General features: G+C 39.9%; 1 protein-coding gene across 1 annotated transcript in view; it reads left to right on the top strand.

Moving 5' to 3' along the window:
- The window catches only part of LOC128737954 (division abnormally delayed protein), a 341,312-nt gene that overhangs the window by 90,323 nt on the left and 224,311 nt on the right, over nucleotides 1-26,678 (top strand). The gene's annotated exons all lie outside the window — the stretch shown is intronic.

Here is a 26,678-nt window from a genome sequence, read left to right as displayed (position 1 = left end):
CCGGAAGTGCCATTTCCGAACTTTGTCCTGCTAACTTTATCTAAAGCTAGCAGTACATTTTCTATTTTGCTCAATTTTTCATGGAAAATGACGTCCAAAGTTACCAAAGTTATGTTTTTCCTGGAGCATTAAATGAGCATTAATTGATGGTCGTACTTGGGTAGCTCTATCTGCACCGGAAGTGCCATTTCCGAACTTTGTCCTGCTAACTTTATCTAAAGCTAGCAGTACATTTTCTTTTTTGCTCAATTTTTCATGGAAAATGACGTCCAAAGTTATCGAAGTTATGTTTTTCCTGGAGCATTAAATGAGCATTAATTGATGGTCGTACTTGGGTAGCTCTATCTGCACCGGAAGTGCCATTTCCGAACTTTGTCCTGCTAACTTTATCTAAAGCTAGCAGTACATTTTCTTTTTTGCTCAATTTTTCATGGAAAATGACGTCCAAAGTTATCGAAGTTATGTTTTTCCTGGAGCATTAAATGAGCATTAATTGATGGTCGTGCTTGGGTAGCTCTATCTGCACCGGAAGTGCCATTTCCGAACTTTGTCCTGCTAACTTTATCTAAAGCTAGCAGTACATTTTCTTTTTTGCTCAATTTTTCATGGAAAATGACGTCCAAAGTTATCGAAGTTATGTTTTTCCTGGAGCATTAAATGAGCATTAAATGATGGTCGTACTTGGGTAGCTCTATCTGCACCGGAAGTGCCATTTCCGAACTTTGTCCTGCTAACTTTATCTAAAGCTAGCAGTGCATTGTTTTTTCCTATGAAACAATGGAGCATTAAATTCGTCATTAGGAGCATTAATTAGCATTAATTGAGCATCAATTAACTGAATGTTGCTACTAATGTTCTGCTAACTTTGTACTGCCAGCTTTAGGGACATCGCCGTTCAAGCGTGTCTAGTCCAAGTAACCGGCAACCATCGGATTAAGGAGGAAGATTAACGGGATCATACTAGGGCAAATCCCTGGAATTCAGTTTACACCACGTAATAAATTTATGAAAAATGTAATACAAAAGTACGAGGGTCCATGCCTAGTGGCACGGGCGCAAGCTTGACGTAGGACTACGAATGTAGAGCAATTCGTCTCCCAATACTAAAGGCGGTGATTTTTGTACGAATTTCATATATAGATGCCCAAGTTGCGCATTAAAGGATTTTTTATTTATTTATTCATTTATTTATTCATTTTAATTTCAACCGACACGTGGTCTGAATGAAATAGGCTGGGAAAAGCCACCTAGAGTTGCACAAACTATGCATTCTCTAGGTGGCGATAAAACCTAACATCTTTTCTTGTGTACAATATACATAAAACATAAATACAATACAAATCAAAATAACTTAAATCAAGTGTCAAAAATTCTGCCTTCGACGGTTATATTCAGTTGCCAAATGACGGATCGGTTCGTGCAAGCCGTAGTTGGTGCGGGGTGTTCCCACATATAAAAGCTGTTGATGTCGTTGAGGTCGCAGTGGGCAGTGTAGCAAGAGTGATGAGAATAGCAGGCAGATTATCAGGATTCCTCCAAGGTAACATGCGGCATATTTTTCGGACGAAACGTTTCTGTATTTTTTCAATGCGAAGAGACCAACTCTCAAAATGGGGGTCCCAAACAACACAGCTTGTTTCCAAAACCGAGCATACAAGCGAGCAATATAAATTACGTAATGTTCCAGGGTCCTGAAACTCGTTACCAATCCTAAGTATCGTTCCTAGCTGTCGCGATGCTTTGTTGATGATCAATTCATAGTGAAGTCTAAAAGTTAATTGTTTATCCAAAACAACTCCAAGATGGGTAACACTATCACTACGTGGCAGAATTTGACCATTAATGCGGCAATCATACAACAACGTGTGTTTTTTCGAGAGAAACTGATAACGGCACATTTTGGAAAGCTTATAGTCATACAATTGCATTCGCACCACTCTGCAAACCGATTGATCAGTTTTTGAAGTCTCAGGCAATCGTCGTTGTTACAAACAATCATGTAGATTTTGGCATCATCCGCGTACAGTAATCTCGTGCCCGGTGGTAATAGACGGGATATGTCGTTTACAAACAAAGAAAACAATAGCGGTCCTAAAGTGCTACCCTGAGGTACTCCAGTATTGTTTAAACACCAACATGACAGTAATGCACCCAATTAAACAGCCATTCTGCGGTCTCGTAATTAAGATTCAAACCAAGCAACTAAACCAGCAGTGACACCCAGTTTATTGAGTTTAGCGAGCAAAATTCCGGGGTCGACGCGATCAAATGCCGCCTTTAAACCTGTGTAAATTGCGTTAACCTGAAGACGCTGGTTCATTGCACGTAAGCATGCAGACGTAAACTCCAACAGATTAGTTGATACTGATCTTCCAGGAAAAAAGCCATGCTGCGACGGAGATATATAGCTCTTAGAATGGAACAAGAAGTGCTTATAAACAATTGCTTCAAAAACCTTCGTGCAAGCACACAAAGAGGTAATTCCGCGGTAGTGTTCGACATTACGACTGTCTCCTTTTTTAAATACAGGAAACATAAAGGAGGTCTTCCAGCTCCGAGGAAATTGATGAAGCGATAGGCAATTTCAAAGTCTCACAGCATTTTTTCAACAGCACAGAAGGAATGCCATCCGGCCCTGGGCAATAGCATTGTTTCATTCTACCAACGGCTTCAGAAACTTCAGCTTCAGTAGATGTGAACTTTTGAGCTGCAATCTCGTCACTCGGAACAAAACGTAATGCTGCTTCAATACTTTCCGATGAAGCTGATTCATGGCTAAAAACTCTCGAGAAATATTCAGCAAACAAATCACATTTTCGGTTGACGGTAGAGGCTTCATCATTTTTCAGAAATACGCTGGAAGGTAACCCATCTTTTTTACGTTTTGAGTTTACAAACTTCCAAAAACTCTTTGGATTAAGCCGAAGGTTACGTTCCGTGTTTTGTACATAACATTGATAGAGCCGCTTGTTTAGGATGTTATATTTCCGACTTGTTGTTGTGAAACGTAAACGATTAAAAGAATTTCAATTTTTATGGTACGTACGAAGAGCAGACTTTCGCTTACGGTTCAGGCGGGAGAGCTCAGTGGTTCCCCAAGCGGGTCTACGACGTGGACGAACCTTTGCAACGTGGTAAGCGGTTGTCTGATGAATTATTGCGGTGAATTTATCTACAGCTTCATTTAAATCGGTACAATTATAAATCGATGTCCAGTTAATTGCCATTAGGTCTGCGTTCATAGCATCGAATCGATTGTGTTCTTACATGTGAGAAATTCATAATTTCTACTCTTTAGCTAATTTGAATGGTGGACCTGAAAAGGTCCGTTTGTTAATCTCGAATTCTCAAATTTCTGACTCGTGGTGACCATTGTCTACTTTCGTCCTATCTGATGGATCTGATGGTTATTGGTGTGTGGATTAATGGTGGGAATACTGTTTGCCGGACAAGCGCTACTGGTAGGATCTGTAATCAAGATATAGACTTTTATGTTTATGATGTTATGTTATGATGATATTATATGTCGTATGTCGCAAGCTAGCTGCTTGCCGATGTGTCGCCAACGAAAACTGCTGACTGAATGACGATGCGCACCGTAAGGCAAGCAATGTTTCAAATAAAACCTTTAAAATGATACCAGGGATGCGACTCGAAAGCTGCCTGCCCGATGTGTCGCCAACCAAAGCCGCTGACCGAATGACGATGCGCAGCAAAAGGCAAGCAGAAGCAATGTTTCAAATACAGTCAGTCCACAATCATGGATCACACACAATTATGGGTCATTTTAGCTTTATCTACCGCTTAATGCGTGAATATTATACTAATTGATTGATAAAATCGTTACGCATAGGTAGCACTAATAATTTGATCAGTTATTAAGTCATATTTAAACGGAAATTAGCAGCTAAAGCTAAAATGACCCACAGTTGTGTGTGACCCATGATTGTTGACTGATTGTACAACCTTTCCTGCCGATGTGTCGCGACCAAATGACGATGCGCAGCAAAAGGCCTAGCAGCCAAAACCATATCGGATTCTTCGGTTTGTTGGCGTCTCGCTTGGTGAATTTGGATGTCTTCGTTGCGTTATTCGGGGAAGCAGCAGCAGCTAGAGCGTAAATTAAATAGAATCATAAGGGAGCTTAATCCATAGCTCATCTCGTACATATTTCTGTCATCCATGCAAGGGAACCACTGACGTGGGAAGACGAAAAAAATGAATTAATGAATAGTCGTCTAATATTTTCTCTATTATGAATCGTCTGTTAGGGAAACATGTAATCTACTGTATTGTAGTGGATTTTTTTTAAAAAATTTCCAATGAATTGATATCAATATCTCTAGAATCTATTGACGGATGACTGAGTTATAAACGTGCAAACTATAACCACTTTTCGTTACATGTTCCCTTTCCGTTTTTCTGAACTGCTCCCCGTATAGATAGAATAGAAATCAAAGACGTAGTCCTACGTCAAAAGAGGGCCAAGAAAGCTACCCTGTGGTACTCCTGGTTTGTTTGTAAATCTAGATGATAAGTTCAATCGAAGTTTTACTTGTAAAACCTTGTCATAAAAGATCGATTTCAACCACGTGACGAATTACTGTGAAGCACCTAAGCGTAAAATTCTATGTAAGCGATTATCCCTGGTTGTGAAACGCTAGTCATTTTTCATTAATCTAGCACTTTCAAGTTACTGACTGTCTTGTTTATCTGATAGAAATTCCCTTTAAAATAATACTTCGTGATTACGCAAAAGTCCTAATGTTGAAGTATCTCTAGCCGGAAGCAGCGTGAATTTACAGCGCAGTTGTCAGGTTGTCACAGTGCTCTGTCTAGTCCATGTGCGCTCATGCTCAGAAGCTAAAGAAAAGTGTTTATTTTTGCTTGAAAAATTACGGTTATCATGTTAGTCATAAATTTTCTTCCTCTCTGTGCTTTCTAAATCTCTCATCACCTTTGCCAGCATTAGCAGACTCGTTCACTGTACCGTGCAAGAACCTGAAAGCAGTGAAAAATTGCTATCATGTTCACCGCCGATGTAGCGACCGTCGACGATTGTCGAGGGGATATCTTCCAAAACAAGTGTTCCTACCGATGGCGATGATTCCGACGAACCGGAGCTCCTTGATGATCGGAGCCGCGCGGCGATCCGGGGCGAGCAGTAAGAACCACATTTATCTGCACACACAGGAAGCGGAAAATTTTAAGATTCCGTTCGGCTGTGGCTGCAAATCTGCGTGTGAAAAAATGTAGATTTATCAAGCTGACTGGCTGGTTGGTTGGATGGCTGGCTGGAACACTTTCCACCCACCTGTCTCGTTAGCGTCAAGCCTGGTCGACCGCGACGAGACAGAACGATCGCGCCCGCTGCCGCCGCCGCGCCGTGGCGGGGACGAGCAACGGGCGCGGAAACATGTCTGCTTCCGTTCGCCGAACGCCGAATGGCGCGGAATGTGGGTCAGATGCCGTCGCGGCGGCATCAGTTCAATGACGCCGGTAATATTCTATAATGTGCTCGAATTGAGACGGTAGCTTCTCCGGGGGGTGATGGATTCGCACCATTTATCTTGTGTCTCCAGGCGATGGGAAAGTCGAGATTTATTATTTAGATTTAAGGAAAATTACCGAATTCGAACAACCGAAACGCAGTTTCAAATTTCTATTTTAATAATTTTGCATCAGGGTCGTTTATGTGAAAACAATTGAGTAAAGAAATAGAAAGCCATTGTTTATTCCAAACCACCATGGAATGTAAAACATCGAATGGAAAATTTTCCAATTGTCCCAGTACCGATTGTATGGGACAACATTGACATAACAACATCAAAAATTCATCGTGAAAGGCCAAAAAACATCTCAGCGGCAGCTGACGTACAAGCCAAATCTTGACACACATACACATATACACACACAATTACGGGCACAAAAAAGGCCAGAGCATGGATTCCGATCCAACATCGAGCGGTGTGGAAAGGTTATCGTACATTCCGAGTAGATAATTTCGCGAAACTCTCTCCGCAGATACACAGCACAGAGTGTCTTGCATCCGTAAAAAGGTGGCTGCCGCTGGCTGGGAAAACTTTTTCGAATCATTTTCCTTTTTTTGTCCTTTGGTACATCGCCCAACATCGTCGGTGGGCTCTGCCTGACAACAACAGCTGCCACTTATGAGGGCATCAAGGCTCGTTGGTTTGTTCGTTCGCTCGCTCGCTCGCCGAACAGGCGACTGAAGTCCAATAAAATCAAGGGATTTAGATTGGATTGTCTTCTTGTGGATCGCTTGCTATCAAAGGACGTCGTCGTCGTCCGTGAGTGTTTCTGTGTGTATAGCTGTGCGCCTGTGTGTGTCTCAATTTTCCTCCTTCTGGCACTTGTACAGTGTGGAAAGAATGTGGCCGTCGGAGCCGTAAGTGGAATGTGAAACAAGACCGGTGTGCGGTGCGGTAGTGGGTTGACTTTAATCGAAGCGAAAAGTTTTCCTCAACTAGACATGATGGCAGCAGCATGGAATGGAAGCGTACTAAAAAGCGCCCATGTTGTAGGAAGACGGTATGCTTCGAGGCGTCCGGGAGAGGAGCGGTTTGAATGTAATCAAGCGGCGACAAAGATTAAAAAGTCCGCATTTTGAATAACGTCATTCATTCGTTGTTCGTGATTAAAAATGGACGACACTGGATTCCTCACATGCTCTTCGGTGTCGGTCAGGAAAGTTGAATGCTTCAAGACGCGTCTAATATATTTGGTAGCCGATCGCAAATTAAGCTCTATTAGGAATGGAACGCAGACAGCTCTAACGTCTGTTAGCACCTTTGTTATACGGTCGTAATCTGCGACGTAGATGGTGCAAACAGGCATATTTATTAATTGTCACTGCGCTGCCAAGAAGCTTCGGAGTTAGATTATCCATTATCACGATGTTAATTGTTATCTAAACTTCGATTCACTGGCTTCTTTGGAGGCTTAGTAATTAAACAGTGGTGCTGAATTTTTAACCGACTTGTAAGATTGTTTTGCAAAAATCCTGATTTAAATAGTATCTTGGAAGATTGGCATTGAAACAACATGGGGACAACGCATGGAGGAAAAAAGTAGGAGGATGTTTGAAGCTGATGCAATTGTGTATGGAGAAGAACTATTCTACATTCCATACTATACATATTTTTCATTGGTAACTACTACAAACAGTTGATAGGATCACCGATGGGAAATCCACTATTACAGCTCCTGTTTGAACTGTTTATGGCAAATCTTGACAATAAGCTGGAACAAAAACAGTTACTTCCTTAAAAATGGTGGCGATACGTCGAGGATGTTTTTAGCATAATCAAAAAAGGAAAAGTGGAAACCATGGTACTGCCGTTCATTTATGATCCGACTCGGCGGCAGGTGAAGTACATCATTGCCGATGACGTCAACGCTTGCAAATGTGTGAGGGTGTGGGCATGAGCGGGGGGGGGCTTGGCAAATGTGGGGTAACCGAAGATCTTGGCCGAAAATGGTTGGCCGGATAGTCCGCCTAGAATCTCCAGATCGGGAGTCCACTTTATTTTGGACATTTTTACAACTAACGTTGCCATCTCCGTAGTACTTACCACAGGCCTTCGAAGAACACTCTTCCGTCCAATATTCGGTGTTGCGGAAACTTGCTCTTTCTACGAGCTGTTGAGCCATGCCAAGGCCTCTGGTTTCGAGAGCACATTCAACACCGAGCTCTAACAGTTGAGCTAAGGCTCAGTTGCTTTTGTAGCAAACCTGTTCAACAGATGTCAGAAGCTTGGCTACTTACCTTCAATGTTGAAATTAGTTAAAGTCATCCCAGTGTTGAAACCGGGGAAATATCATACTGTTTCCTCCTAGGGCCAACGACCCATCAGTTTGGTTTCTGCCTTCTCCAAGTTGTTTGAGAGGTCAATCCAAAGCCGGATTCTTTTGTTCGCTGATAAGAAGGGTGTCTTCTTGGAGGAACAGTTTGGGTTATAATATGTTAAATAGCTAAGCTGCGGCAGGTGAGCCTCAAGGTAGTTTCCTGGGGCCCATTCTTTGTAACATATATACATCTGATATCCCTCTCTTCCAAGAGGGTCACGTATTGTCTCAGTTTTCGGACGGCAGAGCAATCATGTATACAGGTCACGTCATACGTGCCCTTGCATGCAAGCTTTAGAGAGGTCTGGATGCTTTAACAGACAGTTTTGTTTTGAGAATTTCAACAAAAATGTTTCAACATTGTAAACTGCTCTTTTGGTTTAATAAACATGAAAATACTCATGAATTTAGTCAAAAATGGTTTAGTTTGGTTGTAAACTAGACACTGATGAAGCCTGCAAGTCGTAGACGAAGTACGTGATCTATGAGGCTATATTACCTTTCAAATAAGACTATTTACTTACTTACTTTAGCAGCCAAGAGCCGGGGTGGCTCTTGCCGTATCAAGAATTCCACTCCATTGTACTCGTCGCCAATTCGTTGCGCATCTCGATACACGCAAGTCGGCAAATAAGACTAATAGCATGTAAATCGGTTTGGTTAGCTCTGAGAACTCGACTAATTGAAGCAGATTCAAAACAAATTTTTAAGCATAAGTAACCTTTGAACTGATTGTTTCATTTTAATGAAACTTTATATAAATCTTGTTATCCTTTAGCTTTGCTACCTATTTATGACTGCTATTTTACTAATTTTGTTTTCTTTTTTATCTTTTCAGGTAAGACTAAGCCGCTGAAATAATCAATGGTTACCTTGATAATAAGACCATTCATTTGGTGCTAAAATTATCGAAATCGGTTGAGCGGTTCCGGAGACAATGGTGTCAGGTTGTTTTCACAGATTTACTTGTAGCTTGTAAACGAAACGTCGGACTGCTAAATCAGACAATCGTGATCTACTAGGTTATTTTATATTTCAAATGAGAGATAGAATTTTTGTGAGGAGGCTCAGCATTCATTTTTGTTGCTACGTTGAACTCTAGTATATTTTTTCAATAAGTAGCAATAAATCTGTCTGGTCAAGGTGTCAAGATTATGGTTTGACAAGCAGCTACAACAAGATCAATTTTATATTGCTATAACTTCTCTCAAGCAATACTTTAGTAGTTTTAGAAAAAATACCGCACAGTAAACTGGCTTTGTCACGGCAATACAGGCAACCACTTTATTTTTTTATTTTGTGAGTAGTTTCAATGGGGTTTATTTTATATGACACGTTCTTCTTGGTATTACCGAATGTACGGCCTCTCTCTCTCTCTCTCTCTCTCTCTCTCTCTCTCTCTCTCAAACTCATCTACCCTCATTATCTCTCGAATTCATTACCTTTTCTCCCACTAATTCACCAATTTTTCTTTCTCAAATTGCCCTTTTTTACTCTTAAATTCACTTATTTTTCTGTCTCAAATTAACGTCTTTTGAAACTCACCTATTTTCCTAAGTCAAATTCACCTATTTTTTCATTCAAATTCACCTTCATACCACACTCGAATTCATCTCTCTCAAATTAACCCATTTTTCTTTCTTTAATTCCTTTCTTTTTTTCAAATTGTATTCCTTTTCTCTGTCTCAAATTGACCTCTTTTTTCAAATAATCCTCAAATGCACCTCTATTTTTCTTTCAAAATTAGGCCATTACAAATATTTTTTAAAGTTTTTGTCCTTCCGATGCTGGACAACTGAAGGTGGGGCGAAAAAAAACAAAGAAATTTTTTTAATCACGCAAACAAATTAAGATTTTTAAGAATTTTTGCTTGAAGTTTAATCGTGAAACCCGATTTATTCTTGCTTTTGATATATACGTTGTTATTTTCTATGCAAAAACCTTCCAAAATAAAGTCAACCCACAGATAAGGCCATTACAAATATTTTATAAAGTTTTTGTCCTTCCGGTGTTCGGCCACTGAAGGCGAAAAAAACGACGAAAAAAAACAAAGTGAATTTTTTAATCGAGCAAAAAAAACATGGATTTTAGGAATTTTTATTTAAGGTTTAAACGTGAAAACCGAATCTATTCTTGCTTATAATATATACGTTATTATTTTCTATGCAAAAATATACGAAAAAAGACAAAAACGAAGGAAATTTTTTTTGGACGATTTTCGGAAATTCCATTTTTCGAATTTCCATTTCTGTTTCGTGCTAGAAGCGTTAATTCAACTCGGAGACTCATTTTTCGAGTTTTTCAGACTGTAGAGCCCACAGACAATTGATTTTATTAAAAGAAATTTGACTCATATCCTACAAATTATTTTTATGCCCCCCGATTTTTCAAGCCCGTTTCCAAGGGGGAGGGGGGGAGGTGACAAAAACTTTAAATATGATTTGCAATGGCCTAATTGATTTTATACAAACAAAATTTTACTCAAGTTTAACAAATTTTTTTTACCCCCCCATTTTTAAAACCAATTTTGAAGGGCGGGGGGAACAAAAACTTTGAAAATAAATTGCAATGGCCTTACTCACCTCTTTTTCTCACTCAAATTCAGCCTCTCAATTACCCTCTTTCAAGCAGCCTTCTCTCCCAAATTCACCTCTTTCTCTCAAATCCCTTCTCTCTCTCTTTCTCAAATCTTTCAATCAAATAAATCCACAGCTTTCAGTAAAGTAGAACACCACGTAGCCACAAGATTACCGAGTCAGACTTGTTTTTGCTCATCTTAAGCATACAGAGACAGAGAAATATGTTTCACGCAATGACCAAGAGCTTCAACCGTTTTGTTCAACCGTCCCAAGCAGCACATATTTGGCACTTTTGGTTGCAGCAACTTATTTATGACTAAAATTGGTCATAAATCGGTTGCCACAACCGGCTTGCAACAAATGTGCTACTAGGGGTTTGCTCTTCCTCCGAATGATGCCTGAATAGTGTATTCCCTTATAGCCACTCATCTTGCGCAGAAGCATCATTACAAGCGGAGTTATTCTTTTATTCGCAAACTGGATACAAAAGACTTTTTACTCCGTATCTCAAAAAGAACATCGGACGATTTGCTCCGTGACCTTGCGAGCATGCATTTGGTAGTGTTCCGGCAGAAAAAGAAAGATGAAACAAAGCTGCCGTTCATTCGAGGGCAGAGCAAAGTGCTACGAAAGCAAAACAACGCGTCGATTGAAGACGGAGAAGGTAATTGATCCGTCCGAGAGAGAGCAAAGCGGTTCGTCTTCTGCGCTTTGCCAGTAAAACGCCGAGAATTGAGATTATTTTCGGAGCACGGTAGAAGCCAGATCTTAGTAGAATCAGGTCACTTGATGTTGAGTGACTTTATTATTATTCTTTATTTTAGAGGCTTTCAGCATGCGGCTGGTTCACCTCTTTTGAGTGACTTTAGTTAGTATGGGCTTATTCTTCACACATCCTTCCATATCCGTCCTTCATACAAAATTTTGCATTTACCAACGATGAAGTCGTTTGCCATAGTAATTTATAAGAGTGGTACTGGCTCGAGGTGAGCCTCCCAGCTGGCGAGGTATGACGCTGACCTAATAAGCCAGCCGTCGTATATTCGAATCTCAACTGGGAGAGGCTGTTAGAGTCAAGAGGATCGTAGCAACTGGCCGTATAAAAACAGATGGTCAAGATTCGGTAACGGAATGTAGCACCTAGGTTTTACTCCTTTTTTTACTGGCTCGAGATGCGTAATGAAGCCTGTTGTCTATGGACAAATCATAGTCTCCGCACTTTCTGGAACGAGATTAGTTGAAGTGTAAAAAGTAAAAAGCATTAAGGAAAAAAAAAGAATGAAAACATCGACACTCAAGCACGGATAACAAATAGTTCGCTCATTCTATAACGATACAACAAAAAGACAGAAGTGCGGAATATCGAAAAAACACTTGGACTATAATACCTATTACACTAGATCAAAATACTGGTCAAACTGATAATGTTCATTCAAAAAAAAAAAAAAAAACAAAATACGGCCTATTGAGTTATTGAGACGTAACTATCACTCTGCAGTACAACTGGGAGGTGGGATCTAGGACCATCACTGTTACAAACTACCTAGCTAATATATTTTCGTACGTATATCAAAGTAACAAATGAGAAATATATACTGATGTATATCTAGAAAAAGCGTATTATTTGCACGAAACCAGCATATGCGGACTAGTTTGGAGGCGATATAATTATGTGTAAACGGCAAATAATGTGTAAACCATTAGCATTCATAAGTATTTGTATACGATGAGATAATGCTATACAACTCTGTGATGAAAATCGTATGTGAATCAGTTGTCATCATTTTGTACGATTGAATATAATCGAGGGTGCGATTTAATAAGCTTTGTGTACGACTTCGATTTTGTTTAGAGATATTTAAGATGATTTTCATACATTGATATACGATTTGTGGTTTACTGGGTATATCCTATTAACCTTTGTTACAAGATGGCTTGGGTGGATGGCTTTTTGGTCTCGGGTTTTTTGCGAAATCTTTTTCAACAATAGGATAGAAGGCGTATTTTTAGCATATTAAGCAGCTGCTATGTATTCAATGCGTGTTTTTCGAGCCTTTTATATCTCTTTGAAGAAACCGGGAAAAAGTTACGGTGAGCAAACAGCACCACCCTGGGTCTTATTCGGGGGATTGCTGTGCTTCAACAGTAAATCAAAACGGTTTATGTTGATGTACTAGTTATATAACTAATTTAATTGGGATAATTGGGATTGGGAGTGAATGAAAATTGGTTTATCAACACATTTCGTTTTCTGAAAATAAACCTTCTGTTTTTATTTGATAATCTATACCTATAAAAATGGATTTCTGACTGTCTGTCGGTATGTTCCTTATAGAATCGAAAACTACTGAACCGATCAGCGTGAAAATTCACATGTAGGGGTTTTTGGCGCCGGGGAAGGTGAGGTTAACTATCTTATGATAGTTAAAGACCCCTCTCCCTTAAGAGAGGGGGCTCCCAGACAAATGAAACACAAATTTCTGCATAACTAGAGAACTAATCAAGCAATTGGAACCAAATTTGGCATGTGGGGGTTTTAGGAGGCAGAATTTTTTCTATGGTGAATTTTGATCCCTCCCTCTTTTGAGAGGGTGGACTCCCATATAAATGAAATACAAATTACCTCATAACTCGAGAACTAATCAAGTTAATGGAACCTCAAGAACTAATGGAACCAAATTTGGCATGTGGGGGATTTTGGAGTCTTGAATTTATTTTATGATGGCTAGAGAACTTTCACCCCTGTGGTAGGGGGATAAGGACTCTCATACAAATAAAACAGAAAATTTAGCGTGAGCAATGGGGTTTTTTTTTCTTTACTGTGCGGAAAAATTGCAATTTTGTATATTAAACTACCCATGCTTTCATAGACTTCAAAGCCGCATATGATACCATCGATCGGAAAGAGCTATGGAAAATCATGGACGAGAACAGCTTCCCCAGGAAGCTCATCAAACTGATTAAATCTACGATGGATGGTACACAGTGCGGATTTCGGGTGGATTGTCAAGTTCATTCGAATCACACAGAGGGCTTCGTCAAGGTGATGGTCTTTCATGCCTGCTGTTCAACATAGCGCTACAAGGTGTTATGAACCGAGCGGATATCAACACGCGGGGCACGATTTTCACAAAATCTAGTCAATTCGTCTGCTTTGCCGATGACATGGATATTATCGGCAGAACATCTGTGGCGGTGGCTGAACAGTACACCAGACTAAAGCGCGAAGCAGAAAAGATTGGGTTAAAGGTAGATACGTCTAAAACAAAGTACATGCTGGCCAGCGGAACCGAGGCCGAACGACAACGCTTGGGCAGTAGCATATTGATCGACGGCGATGAGTTTGAGGTAGTCGATGAATCTGTCTACCTTGGCTCACTGGTAACGGGGGATAATGATACTAGCCGTGAGATTCGGAGGCGTATTATCAGCGGAAGTCGTGCTTACTATGGACTTCACAAGCAATTGCGGTCGAGTCCCCGTACAAAGTGCACCCTGTACAAGACGCTTATTAGACCGGTTGTTCTCTACGGGCATGAAACATGGACAATGCTCGAGGAGGACCTGCGAGTGCTCGGAGTTTTCGAACGACGAGTACTAAGAACGATCTTCGGCGGCGTACAGGAGAACGGAGTATGGAGGCGGAGGATGAACCTTGAACTCGCACAGCTCTATGGCGAACCCAGTATCCAGAAGCTAAAGCTGGACGGATACGATGGGCAGGGCATGTTGCAAGAATGCCGGACAACTACCCTGCAAAGATGGTGTTCGCCTCAAATCCGGTAGGAACAAGACGACCAGGAGCGCAGCGAGCAGGATGGTTGGACCAGGTGGAGCGAGATCTGGCGGAGAGTACTCGGTGTCCGAGGAATTGGAGAGCGGTAGCCCTCAACCGAGTTACATGGAGAAACTTTCTTCAACAGGCTTTGTCTTAGGACGGCAAGCCACCTAAGTAAGTAAGTAAGTATGCTTTCATAGTTACGTAAGTGCCAAAATGAATCATCTAAGGTTGAACCACAAACTATAGTTTGTGGTTGAACTCCTCAGAAACTTGCAAAACTCGAGATTGTGACAAAGATCATCCGAGATTCATGATTTATGTACAACACAGGTTAATTTGTGGCAATACGAAGTTGGTCGGGTCAGCTAGTAACAAATAAATGTAAGAGAAAAATTCTGGAGTTTGTCTCATGGTGGCCCAAAGGCTTAATGAATAAAGGTGTGTATTTTCACAGAATCTGATAATTCCCTCAGACGAATCCTGGTATTTTCGAACAAAGACATAAATAATTTCAGGAAATTGATTCACAAACATCTTTGTATGAAATCCACATAATGGTGTTAAATTTCAGCATTACGAGGAAGGACGAATTGTATCTCTATTCGTAGTCCTACGTGAAGGCCGTGCACCAAAAAACAGCACCTTCTACTTTTTACTTTGATAACGCTTGTTAGTCCTGTTCAATTGTTGAAATATTAAATTGAAAGCAAGCATCCTGGATCAATCAAACTCCGTTCATAACCATTTAAACCTGTATATGTCAAGGACGTAAATATCATTCACAGCCATAATTTTCTGTGTAACACTTCCATTGGAAACCTCTGATATTTTCTGCGCAATAAATTTGTATTTTATTTTGCATTTAAAAAAATTAATTGGTTGCTTCTAAATAAATTCCTATCATTTGAATTGCAAGTTTAGCTAGTGCGGGCTTACGTAATCAATTAACTAGCATAAATAAAAACAATATATTGATTCGACATTTAATAACCATCGGTTCCCGCTATAAATGAAACTAGTTTCTGTTTAAAACCAGTAACGGAAACCAACTGTACAGTCCTCGATCATAAAATTTTATTTCGTTCAATCTGCGATAAGTGATAAATAAATATTCAATCACTACACTATAAAACCTTTCTGGATGCTAATCATGTGTATGTGCGTAGCGGAATGCGATCGATCGGTGCGATTTAGCATATCGCTAATCGGTAGGTTTGTTAGCCACCGGACAACAAACGGCTCGAACGGTTGAAGCCCAAATGGAAGTACCTACTAGCTACAACAGGCACTGATTCAGGTAGAGCAAGATATTCGCACACCGGGTGGTAATCGAGCAGCGAAAATCACTTGATCTACAACTTTGCGGCTCGTAACTCTTTTCGGATGTTTCGGTCTCTTTGTTCCGTCAGCTGCGTCATCGTAAGCCTACGACGAGTTTCCACCATTGTCTCTGTTGAGTTCAAATCTAACTACGAGAGGGGAATGTATGGGATAATTCGTGTTGGGCAACATTTCTTTTTCAATGAGCGTGCCTTTTTTTTCGAACTAACTAAACAACTCAACATCAACGGTCTAATCCAATTATTACTGCACTAAGCTGGAATCACCGGTTTACGATTACCGCGCCTGCCCGCCTGCGGCGGCAGGCAGGAAATGACACGAATTTGCATTTGCATCACTAGATGACAACAAAAAAACTCCCAATTCCCCTGCCGGGCGACATTTTGCTCCAGTTGTTTTTAACGTACCCCCGTAAGAAAACGAAACGGAGATGATGATAGTCGCGCCGATTTGCATATGATTAAAATTAAGTCGTATATGTTTATCATATATATTAGCATAACACAATGGAACGAAATCCACACGCGGCTGTACGCCGCGCGCAGGGGCGAAATAGGATCAGACGAGTTCCGTTTCCCACCTTCCCGTGCTTACTAAGTAGTGCACACGGATGGTGGCACGAAATACGTTGAACCCGCCCTGGCCGATCCGGTCACCACGACCATGGTTTGTTTTTTCAACTGACATAATCAAATCCGTTCAAAATAGTCCAAATTTAATCGTGAACACCTCGTCTTATAGATGACAAATGTGAATCATTACCACGGGCGCTTTTCTAAACAAACTTCCTCCGAACCTTTTTGATGGATAAATGGACGGCGATGGATGGATGAATGGTCTTGCTCGACGACGGTCGTCGGGTCGGTCGCTGTGCAGTTGGACATAAGAAATTGATGATTCGACATAAGACTTTGTGTCGTTCGTTCGACGGTTCGTTCCCTTTTTGACTAATGTTATTGTTTGTTTATTCCGCTGTTACACATATCTAGATGACGACTCGAGTCGAGGTGGAGCTTGTGTTTGATCGAGGTCTGTTTATGCTTTCGGGTCTCCGTTGTGAAACAGCTTCATTCCGGTGAATGTGCAGCGCCGGACACCGCGCCGCCACCTCGACTCGGGGATGAATAATAGACCGTGTTATGCTTATTTAGCACGTTCGGAGCACGTAACTCTCTTTCTTTGGTGAGGTCTCGACGGTTGGTGAATCGGTTTCCGGGTCAATACCAACCGCTGGCGGTCGCCCACCCTCCACCCACCGGTGGGTACACCAGATGTTAATCTTTCCAATGAGACTTTTCAATTCCCTCAAAACCGGTGCCGTTTTGACCTTTGGTTAGTCAAAATTAATTAACCTTTAACGTGGCTGGCTGTAAAGTAACGATTAGTCTGCTTAAGTTTCTGTTTCATTTTGGTGCCGCAATGATAAAAGCTATTTTTATTTCACCTTCGTCGAATGCACTGAATTATCAATTTGGTCGAGAACATAAATCAGGCGGCGTGAGCCGCTCTGCAATACCATTTCGACAATGACATCAGAAATAAATGGAAAATTTGCATAATTTTAATACAGTTACCTAGTCGCTTCCTCGATGCCGCGCTTCATGTTTTTTTTCAGAATTTGCATACACCACCGGACCGTGCGTCGTTCCCACGCGAGCATTAATAAATCAAAACGGATAAATTAAGCTCCGGTGCGTTAAATTCAAAACCATTAACCGATGATGCAGTTCGGTTCAGGCCCTTGTGGATTAGAACACTTCATCGTGTCGAAAATTACTGCATCAGCCATTAATCGGTTCATCGAACCGCAGAAAAATGATAATAAAAACGAAAACGCAAACAAGCAGCAGCAAATATAATGTTCGACTTGTCACCATTCAGCACCATTATTGTCATCGCGGCCAACGGAACGCCATAAAATCGTTATGGTGCATCGAAAGTCAGCAAAAAAAAAAATAAAATAAAAATGATGGCCTGGCCTGGTTTACGGGAACCGTGCCATGCGTTGTAGCGGAATACCGAAAACGATTATAATTATTAATGGCGACTGCATCGATCGAAGTCAGAATGCAATTTATTTCACTAGGGCATGGTGTATATGCATGCTTAATTTTAATTTTGCCTGTTTTAATTATGATTCATTATCATGAATTAGGGAGATGTTGGAAAAATTGTAATTTTACCTTACTTTACGAACGAAAAATGTTCGTCATTACAATTAGGGCAGTTTACCTTGACGGGTGATTTCGTCAAACAACGCACACTTTATTGTTCAACAACCAACCAAGCAAAATTAATGTGGACAGCAGCTGAATTCAACAAACTTTTATCGTTTGCTCGTCACTTTGTCTACATACTTCGGATTATTGCCGTTCAAAACTTCCTTTGAACGCATCAAAACAGTGGCTTTTGTCGCACTCAAAAATTATACATTTTTACCTTTATTATACTAGGGCTGAGGGCTCTCCAATATTAGACCCATTAGGCGGCTCATTTGAATGTTTAGCTGTTAACGTATTGAACTTCATTGTTGCTAATTTGTTACTCTAACAACTTGGGTGACTTCGGCGGGGTTGGATTTTGAACCCGGGTCCTCGGCATGGGAGGGGTGAGTGCTAATCATTGACCCCAAAACGTTAAATGGCATTGTGTCTAAATCCTATTTTAGGCCCATGGACTATATTCTAGTCCTAGGATCAATCCATTTCTATATGTATAACAGTGAACGTGAGTTTGTATGTTCCGGCGTATCTTCAGAACGCTGTGACCGTTTTTTCCGTGGTTCCTAACAAGGGTATGGAAGTTCAAAAACGTAAAACTAACTGATTTGTTAGACCTCAACATGCCTAGGTATCATTGCCTGTACGATAAAGTATCAACAATGAAGTTAGGATTTTGCGTTTCAGTTCCTTAAGGTAGCAATATGGAAATTCTGCTGTCATTACTGTTTCTGCTCTATTCTATTGGAGTAGTGAAGTGCGGGGGCTGTGTTTTTCTTTTATTGAGCGAAAAAAAGGTGAAATTTGCACTTGGGTATGGGTAGTGTTCCTGTGAGCTATCAGAGCCAGCTTTTTGGAAACATCTGAAAATTTGCAAGTTAGGGATTTTCGAGTATGGGAAATGCCTTCGATTTTTTGAGACCATTGTTTTTATTTTATGAGCGGAAAAATTGAAACTTGGTTTAAAAGTCCTCAGTGTTCCAATCAGCTATTGTCATAGATAAAGAGAAATGGGTTTGGTTAACAAGGTCGTTTTTTACATTGCTGAAATTAAAAAGATCGTTTGGTAGCTCTGAAAAAGGCTATCTCACGTTTGTGATTCCGTTATCAGCGTTTCAGTGAATTGAAATAAATACGATTCCTGCTGCCAAATTATGATAACCTCAGTAAGATACTCTTGAGTGTAGCGAAGTCCTGCATATAGGGAGTTGGACAAATCATGTATGACAGTCTAAATGTAAAAATTTTTTCGAAGGAACACTGCTTTAAGAAACGAGGGTGTGTCCAGTGATGGTAAAAACTCAAAATCTCAAAACTCATCAAAAATCAAAATCAACTGTGATTCATGTCAGCTTGATCCTATGCAGAAAAAAATCACACGTGAGTTTTTCTGTTTTCATAGCAAGAAGCACAAAACTCACATATTTTTTCTCGCTTTATCACATTCTGCTTTGCTTCAAATGCTACCCGCAGCTATGCACATATACATACAAATTCCTTGTTGAATAGCATAGGCATTCTATCGTGCGATACGTAGCTGTAAGTGAACGTGAGGGAATAAATCTCTAAATAAATCGCAAAGTTAAACTAAAACGCACATTTAAATTACATGTTTATCTAATTCTTATTAGGCTTGTTACTTTCTAGTTACGAAAATGTCGATTCCCGCTAACGAAAAATGTAGATTCCGCCCATATGTTTGCCATCTTAATTCATGAATGTGTGTTGCATTTTTCGCTGCTGATGTTTTCTCTGACGGTAGAGTCTCTTTTGCTCTCTGGTTCGTTGTATGAAATGCCAGCTGTGGAAGAATTAAGCAAAATGCTCACAGCTGAATTTGGTTCACATCGCATAGCAACGGAGACATCGCGTATAATAGCGAGAGAAATTCATATGTGACTTTCGCGCTTGTGATCAAGGTTGAAATTTCATGTGTTTGAAATCTCATTGAGTTTTTTGCTGCTATGAATTTTTCAACATTGGGTGTGTCTAATCGGGCCTTCACCAGAGTCACCGCATTTTTTTTTGCAAATTTTGTTCCAGATTTCGGAACAGATTTGGACTAGATTGTGGACTACGTTTTGGAGCACATTTTCATCGAATTTTGGACCCGAATACTTGACCTGGTTCCCGAGCCGTAGTGTGACATTGGCTCTGAAACCAGGTCAAGAAGTTGGTTCCAAAATTTGATAAAAATGTAGACGAAAACAGTCCTCAATCTAGTCCAAATCTGTTCCGAAATCTGGAACAAAATTTGCTGAAAAATGTGGTCCACGATATAGTACAGGTCCAAAATATGGTCCAGAACCAGAATCTGGTTCAAAATCTTATTTAAAATCTGATTGAAAATATGGCTAAAAATCTTGTTTACAATCTGGCCCAGTTTGAGAATCTGTTCAAAAATTTGATCCGAAATCCGGACCAAAATCTAGTGGAAATGTGGTTTAAAACTTGACCCCGTATCTGATTCAAAATCTCATAAAAATGTAGATAAAATATCCAAAACTTGGTCCAAATTTGGTAAAAATGTAATCCAAAATCTGGTTCAGGTTTAGAATCCGGTCCCAAAATGTGGCCAATATCTAATCAAATAAGTAGCCCAAAATCTATTTCAGAATCTGGTTCAAATCTGTTCCAAAATTTGTAACAAAATCTGGAACAAAATTTGATAGAAAAATTAGGTTCACAATCCAGTCCAGGTTTCAGAATCTGGTTTAAAATCTGAACAAAAATGTGGCGAAAAATCTGGTTTATATGCTAGTCCACTTTCAGAATCTGGACCCAAATTTGATCTAAAATTTAATAAAAAATGTGGTTCATAACCGAGGCAAAGTCCACAATCTGGTACAGGTACAGAATCTGCTTCAAAATTTGATAAAAAATGTGGTCCAAAACTTGGTCTACAAGCTAGTCCAAATCTGTTACGAAATCTGGAACAAAATCTGCTAAAAAATGTGGTCCACGATATGGTCAAGGTCCAATATATGGTCCAGGTATAGAATCTGGTTCAAAACCTGATTCAAAATCTGGCTGCTGCTGTAATAAAATCTGATTAACAATGTGACTAAAAATGTGCTCCAGGTCCCAAATCTGATTAAAAAGGTGTTATAAAATCTGGTTTATAATCTGACCCAGTTTGAGAATCTGGTCCAAAATTTGATCCAAAACCTGGACCGAAATCTAAAAAAAAAAATGTGGTTCAAAATCTGACCCCACCTTTGATTTAAAATCTCATAAAAAATGTGATCCAAAATATACTGAAGTCGCGTTTTACGCGAAGGATCCGTTCCGCGTAAATTCGCATAAATTTCAAAATTCGCATAAAACCTCATAAATTCCGAAAATCGCCTAAAAATAGTCGCGTAAAAAGCGACTTCAGTGTATTATCCAAAACCTGGTTCAAAGTCTGGTCCTGAATCTGACGGTTCAGATCTGGTTCAGATCCAACATTCAATTCAGGTTTAGAATCCGGTCCAAAATATGGCTAATATCTAATCAAAAATGTAGTCCATAATCTGGTCTAGAATCTAGAACTAGGTCTGCAATCTGGAACAAAACTTGAAATAAAAAAAAATGTGGTCCACAATCTAGTCCAGGTCCCGGTATCTGGTTCTAACCCTGATCCAAAATCTGAATGGTGGTTGGAAATCTGATAAAAAATGTGGCCCAAAATTTGGTATATATACTGGTCCAGTTCCAGAATCTGGACCCAAACTTGGTCTAAAATCTGATAAAAAATGTGGTCCATAATCGGGGCAAGGTCCACAATCTGATACAGGTACAGAATCAGGTCTAAAATTTGATTAAAAATTTGAGTCAAAATATCCAAAATCTGGTCCCAATCTGATAAAAAAGTTGTTCTAAATAGGGCCCAGAATCTGATCAAAAATTAGGTCCAAAATATGATAAAAATGTGGTCCAAAATCTGATCCAAATCGGATAAAAATGCGGTCCTAAATAGATTTTTTTCAATTTTTCGACTTGGTACGGTCTAATTTAACACCGACCAAATGACATTAAAAATGTAGTCCAAAATCTGATCTGATAAAAATATGGTCCCAAAGCTGGTCCAGAATCCTGAATGGTAGGTCCAGAATGTGCTGCAGACCCGGTCAAGAATCTGGGTTCCAAATCTTTTCCAAAATCTGGTCAAAACTTTGGTCCAGAATCTAATTTAAATTTGTTCCAAAATCTAAAACAAAATTTAATAAAAAATTTGGTCCATGATGTAGTCCAGGTCCAGGATTTAGGACATTTTGAAACATTTTTGACCAAATTTTGGACCAGATTCAGTACCTGTACCAGATTGGTGACCTCGCCCCGATTATGGACCACATTTTTTATCAGATTTTGGACCAGATTTTGATTTAAATTCGGGTCCAGATTCTAGAAGCTGGATCAGAATATAAACCAGATTTTGGGCCATATTTTTGATCAGGTTTTAAACCACCGATCAGAATTTGCAGCAGAATTTGGTACAGGTACTGAATCTGGTCCAAAATTTGGTCAAAAATGTTCCAAAATGTCCTAAATCCTGTACCTGGACTACATCATGGACCAAATTTTTTATTAAATTTTGTTTCAGATTTTGGAACAAATTTAAATTAGATTCTGGACCAAATTTTTGAAAAGATTTGGAACCCAGATTCTTGACCGGGTCTGCATCACATTCTGGACCTACCATTCAGGATTCTGGACCAGCTTCAGGACCATATTTTTATCAGATCAGATTTTGAACTACATTTTTAATGTCATTTGGTCGGTATTAAATTAGACCGGACCAAGTCGAATAATTGAAAAAAATGAGTTAATGACAGCAAACGATCAAGAATTTTCTAAGCTACATTTTACTCTAATCAGATTACATAAATGTTGCAACCAACCAGAGTTTTAAGATGATTTCGAACGACTAATAGCTATAGGCCATACAGAACAGCAAACCTTGAGGGCGTTTTACTCGAAACCAACCACCAAATCTGATAAAAATGTGGTCCTAAATCTGGCCCAGAATCAGATCTGGTCGAGAATTTGAACCAAAATCTGATCAAAAATGGTCGGTGTTAGGTCAGACCGAATCAAGTGACAACACTTTGATTTCGAGTAAAACGCGTTCAACGCGTTTGCTGTTCTGAATGGCTTATAGCTATTAGTCGTTCGAAATCATTATAAAACTCTGGTTGTTTGCAACAGTTATGTAGTCTGATTAGCGTAAAATGTAGCTTGGAAAATTCTTGATCGTTTACTGGCATTAACTCATTTTTTTTTAATTTTACGACTTGGTCCGGTCCGGAAAATGTGGTCCAAAACTTGGACTACAAGCTAGACAAAATCTGTTCCGAAATCTGGAACATATCTGCCGAGATCCAAAATATAGTCCAAAATCCAAATTAAATAAGATTCAAAATGTAGTCCAAAATCTGATCCAAATCTGATAAAAATATGGTCCTAAAGATGGTCAAGAATCCTGAATGGTAGGTCCAGAATATGGTGCAGACCCGGTCTAGAATCAGGCCTTCAAATCTGTTTCAAAATCTGGTCAAAAACCTGATCATAAATATGGTTCAAAATTTCGTCCAGAATCGAATTTAAATCTGTTTAAAAATCTGAAACAAAATTTAACAAAACATGTGGTCCAAAGGTCCAAAATATGGTCCAAGTTCGTAAATTGATTTAAAACCTGATCCAAAATCTGATTGGTAGTTTAAAAATTGATCAAAAAACTATGGCCCCGAATCTGCCCCAGATCCAAAATCTTGCCCAAAAAAATTGATCAAAAATGCCTTATAATATCTGGTTTACATCCTGGTGCAGTTTTATAATCTGTTCCAAAATTTGATCCAAGGTTTGAAAAAATTTGGATCAAAATTTGGTCTAGGTCCAGAAATTGATCCAACATCTGGCCCTAAAGCTTATGCAAAACTGTTCTAAAATCTACTCCAAATCTAACCAAAAATTTGTTACAAGATTTAGATCAAAACCTGAAAAACAATGTGGTCCAGAATTTCGTGCAGGTTCAGAATCTGGTTGGTACGGTGATTTAAAATCTTACCCACTATAATAAACTTGGAAGGAACACTGATTTAAGAAACGAGTGAATACTAAATCAGGTCTTCGCCTCCATATCACGCTACGCCTCTGACTGTTGGACTCTAGACTCTTCTAGAAAGTTTTTACATTGTAGCTTTCGGGAATGAGTCTTATACCTATGCTACCAATTCTGTGTAGTGCCGTAGATAATCGGGGGGTTCGTTTTAAGCTTTGCAACATAAAAAAGCCGACATATGCGAGTAATGATTTTTGAGTGTCGAGAGTGTTGCTACACTATGAATTTTGCTCTACCTTAACAACCTTAGTAGAATAGCTAAAGTGGGTGTTTTTAACTATATTGAGCGGAAAAGTTGGAATTTGTGTGACAGTTTACTGGTTGACTGGATAATAAAGAAGGATGTTCTAATTGCAAGTTATAATTGTATCAGGTTCAATGAATTGAAATATATAATATATTTGAAACGATTTCGTCGCAGATTTTTTGCATTTTATCTGAAGAAGAAGAAATCGCTTTCAATTTATACTGTGCTTTATTTTGCGGTGCTTGAAAATTCAAACACATTTTTGAAGGATTTCCGACCCGCATTTAATCATTTGATCATCGATTAAGATTTTCGTTACTTCTAAATACTGATTTATTTCACTCCTTCCTCCTTAATTTATAATTTATAAAAATCTAAGCCGGTGCCTAAGCATATTTGAAATATAAAAATAAGGCAACAGCAAAGTAAAAAATTCTAATATTTCAGAATTAAGAAAATTAGATTCATACGAAAATAGAATTTGAATCTAGACTCTAAATAGCTTTGAAAAATAATAATCCCCAGCTAAAGGTTGGCTGCATAAGAATCTCAATATTCATCATTCAACAAAATATAGTACAAAATTCTAAAATCCATTGGACGCCGCCACACATTTCTCCCTTCCTTCATTCGCACAACATTCGTGCTCAGACTTCTGGCAAGGATCAGCATCAGCATCGCTGTCGAAGCATCACATCGCATCGCCATCGACTGATGTGAAGATGCAAATTGGACAGCAACACAATTAACACCTCTCGGATGATGGAGCCACCGAGCCGGGGATGTTTCAACTGTTCCGAGAACTTCACACTTTCGCAGAAAAATGACAATCCTTGCTCCAGCGTTCGCAGCTGCTCTCTTGCAGCAAGCCGTGAATATATTATTTGGATTTCTAATTTGCATCGCAAAACCCAACTGAATAGTTGAGTTGTTTTACATAAGCCAATTAACAAAGCTAATCCGTAGAGATAAATTTATTTGATGCACTTTGCATTATTTTACATGGAGGTTATAAAATCTCCCGACTAAAATAGAAAAAAATATGATATTTCACGATTTTTTATGATTCAATTAACCCCCGTCCCCTCTCGACCGAATCCATATCTATGACAACAAAACGCCTCGGCTCCCATACGAAACATAAACACGGCGTACGTGTTTAGCGCGAACGTGTTCGACGATACTTAGCTTCGGTATAATCCTCGCGGTCCCGGTACAAGCCCGTGTGGTTGAGCGCCCTCGAATCTGGAAATTGGCGCAGCACGCGACGAATGGCACGAGTGTAAGCCTCTTCTTGTCCTCGCGCTGTACGACGACGGAGAGCTGCAGCAAAACGGGTCACGAACTTGCGATATGGAAACTTTTACCAACCGCATCACGTCGGTCGCTCGGTCGGCCGTTGACGGGGGTGTACGTATATCTGTGTAACAACCGTAGTTGCCGTGCCGACTTACAACAAGCAGCAAAGCAGATATTCCCCGTTCGGTTTGCGGTTTTCCTCTGCCGAGATGCGTCAAACCGCCAAGCCAGGGCTGAAAAAAGCGGATTCGCCATCCGCGAATGCGAACGCGAACGCGGGCGCGAGCAGTACCGAGGCAAGCGACACAAACGGAGATACGAAGTCGTTAAATGGGGGCGTCAATATCTCACTGTGTAACTGTAAGCGCACGGGTCCGACCACGCGAGAGACCCGGGGCAAACAATTATTGCATAGGTCGTTGAGCTTGAAGCATCCTGCAGACCAAACATCCGTTAGGATGCGATGGGATGAGACTATGGCGCTAGGCCTATCCGTACGGAACAATATTTTCAAATCAAAGTCTTTATTACTGCCCGCCTACGCTCTGTAATGAATCTAGGATTTAACTCTGGAGGAGGAAAATGGGTTTTGCCCGCTCGGGCGGTCGGTACTCGTCTGTAGAATGGTTGCGCCTTAAGCGCGACAGAAAACGGCGTTGTAGGTCAAATGTCAAATGACACAGAACAGTCAACTCGCGTATTCTTTTGTTCACTTTTGATGCGACTATCGATTCTTCGTGGGTTTCAGGGCACAAAGTTATAGGGATGGTCTGATTGGGGTGCGCAAAGTTTGTTTGAACGGTGTTGTTTTACTTGTTCACAAGGTTGTGGCAGCACCACAATCACGCTGAGCTTTCCGTACGTAACTCCTACTCAAATATTTACATATCGATTGTAGCAAGTAAATATGAAATATTGATTGCACGCGAAAGGGCAATGAGTAAACAAACAATAACATTCCGCGCCGCAAAGCGACGAGGTTGGGTCCTCATGTTCGAACCAAAATGGCAGAAAAACGCAAATTAAACGATATGCCGTTTCAGAATGCATGGCAACGAACGGAAATTCCAATTCATCTGTATAATAATTATTAACTGACAGAAAGCTAATATTTATCTCAAAAGTCGCCTAAAGTCGGTTCAGATTATAGCGACAAAACTGCATTCAGAGTCGCTGCTGTTAAGTGAATTATACTCGCACCACCCACTAGCGTACCCAGGCATAAGCAAAAGGTATGGGA

This window comes from Sabethes cyaneus, chromosome 2 (genome assembly GCF_943734655.1).
Source record: "Sabethes cyaneus chromosome 2, idSabCyanKW18_F2, whole genome shotgun sequence".
NCBI lineage: Eukaryota > Metazoa > Arthropoda > Insecta > Diptera > Culicidae > Sabethes > Sabethes cyaneus.
This window is presented reverse-complemented; position numbering and strand designations above follow the sequence as displayed.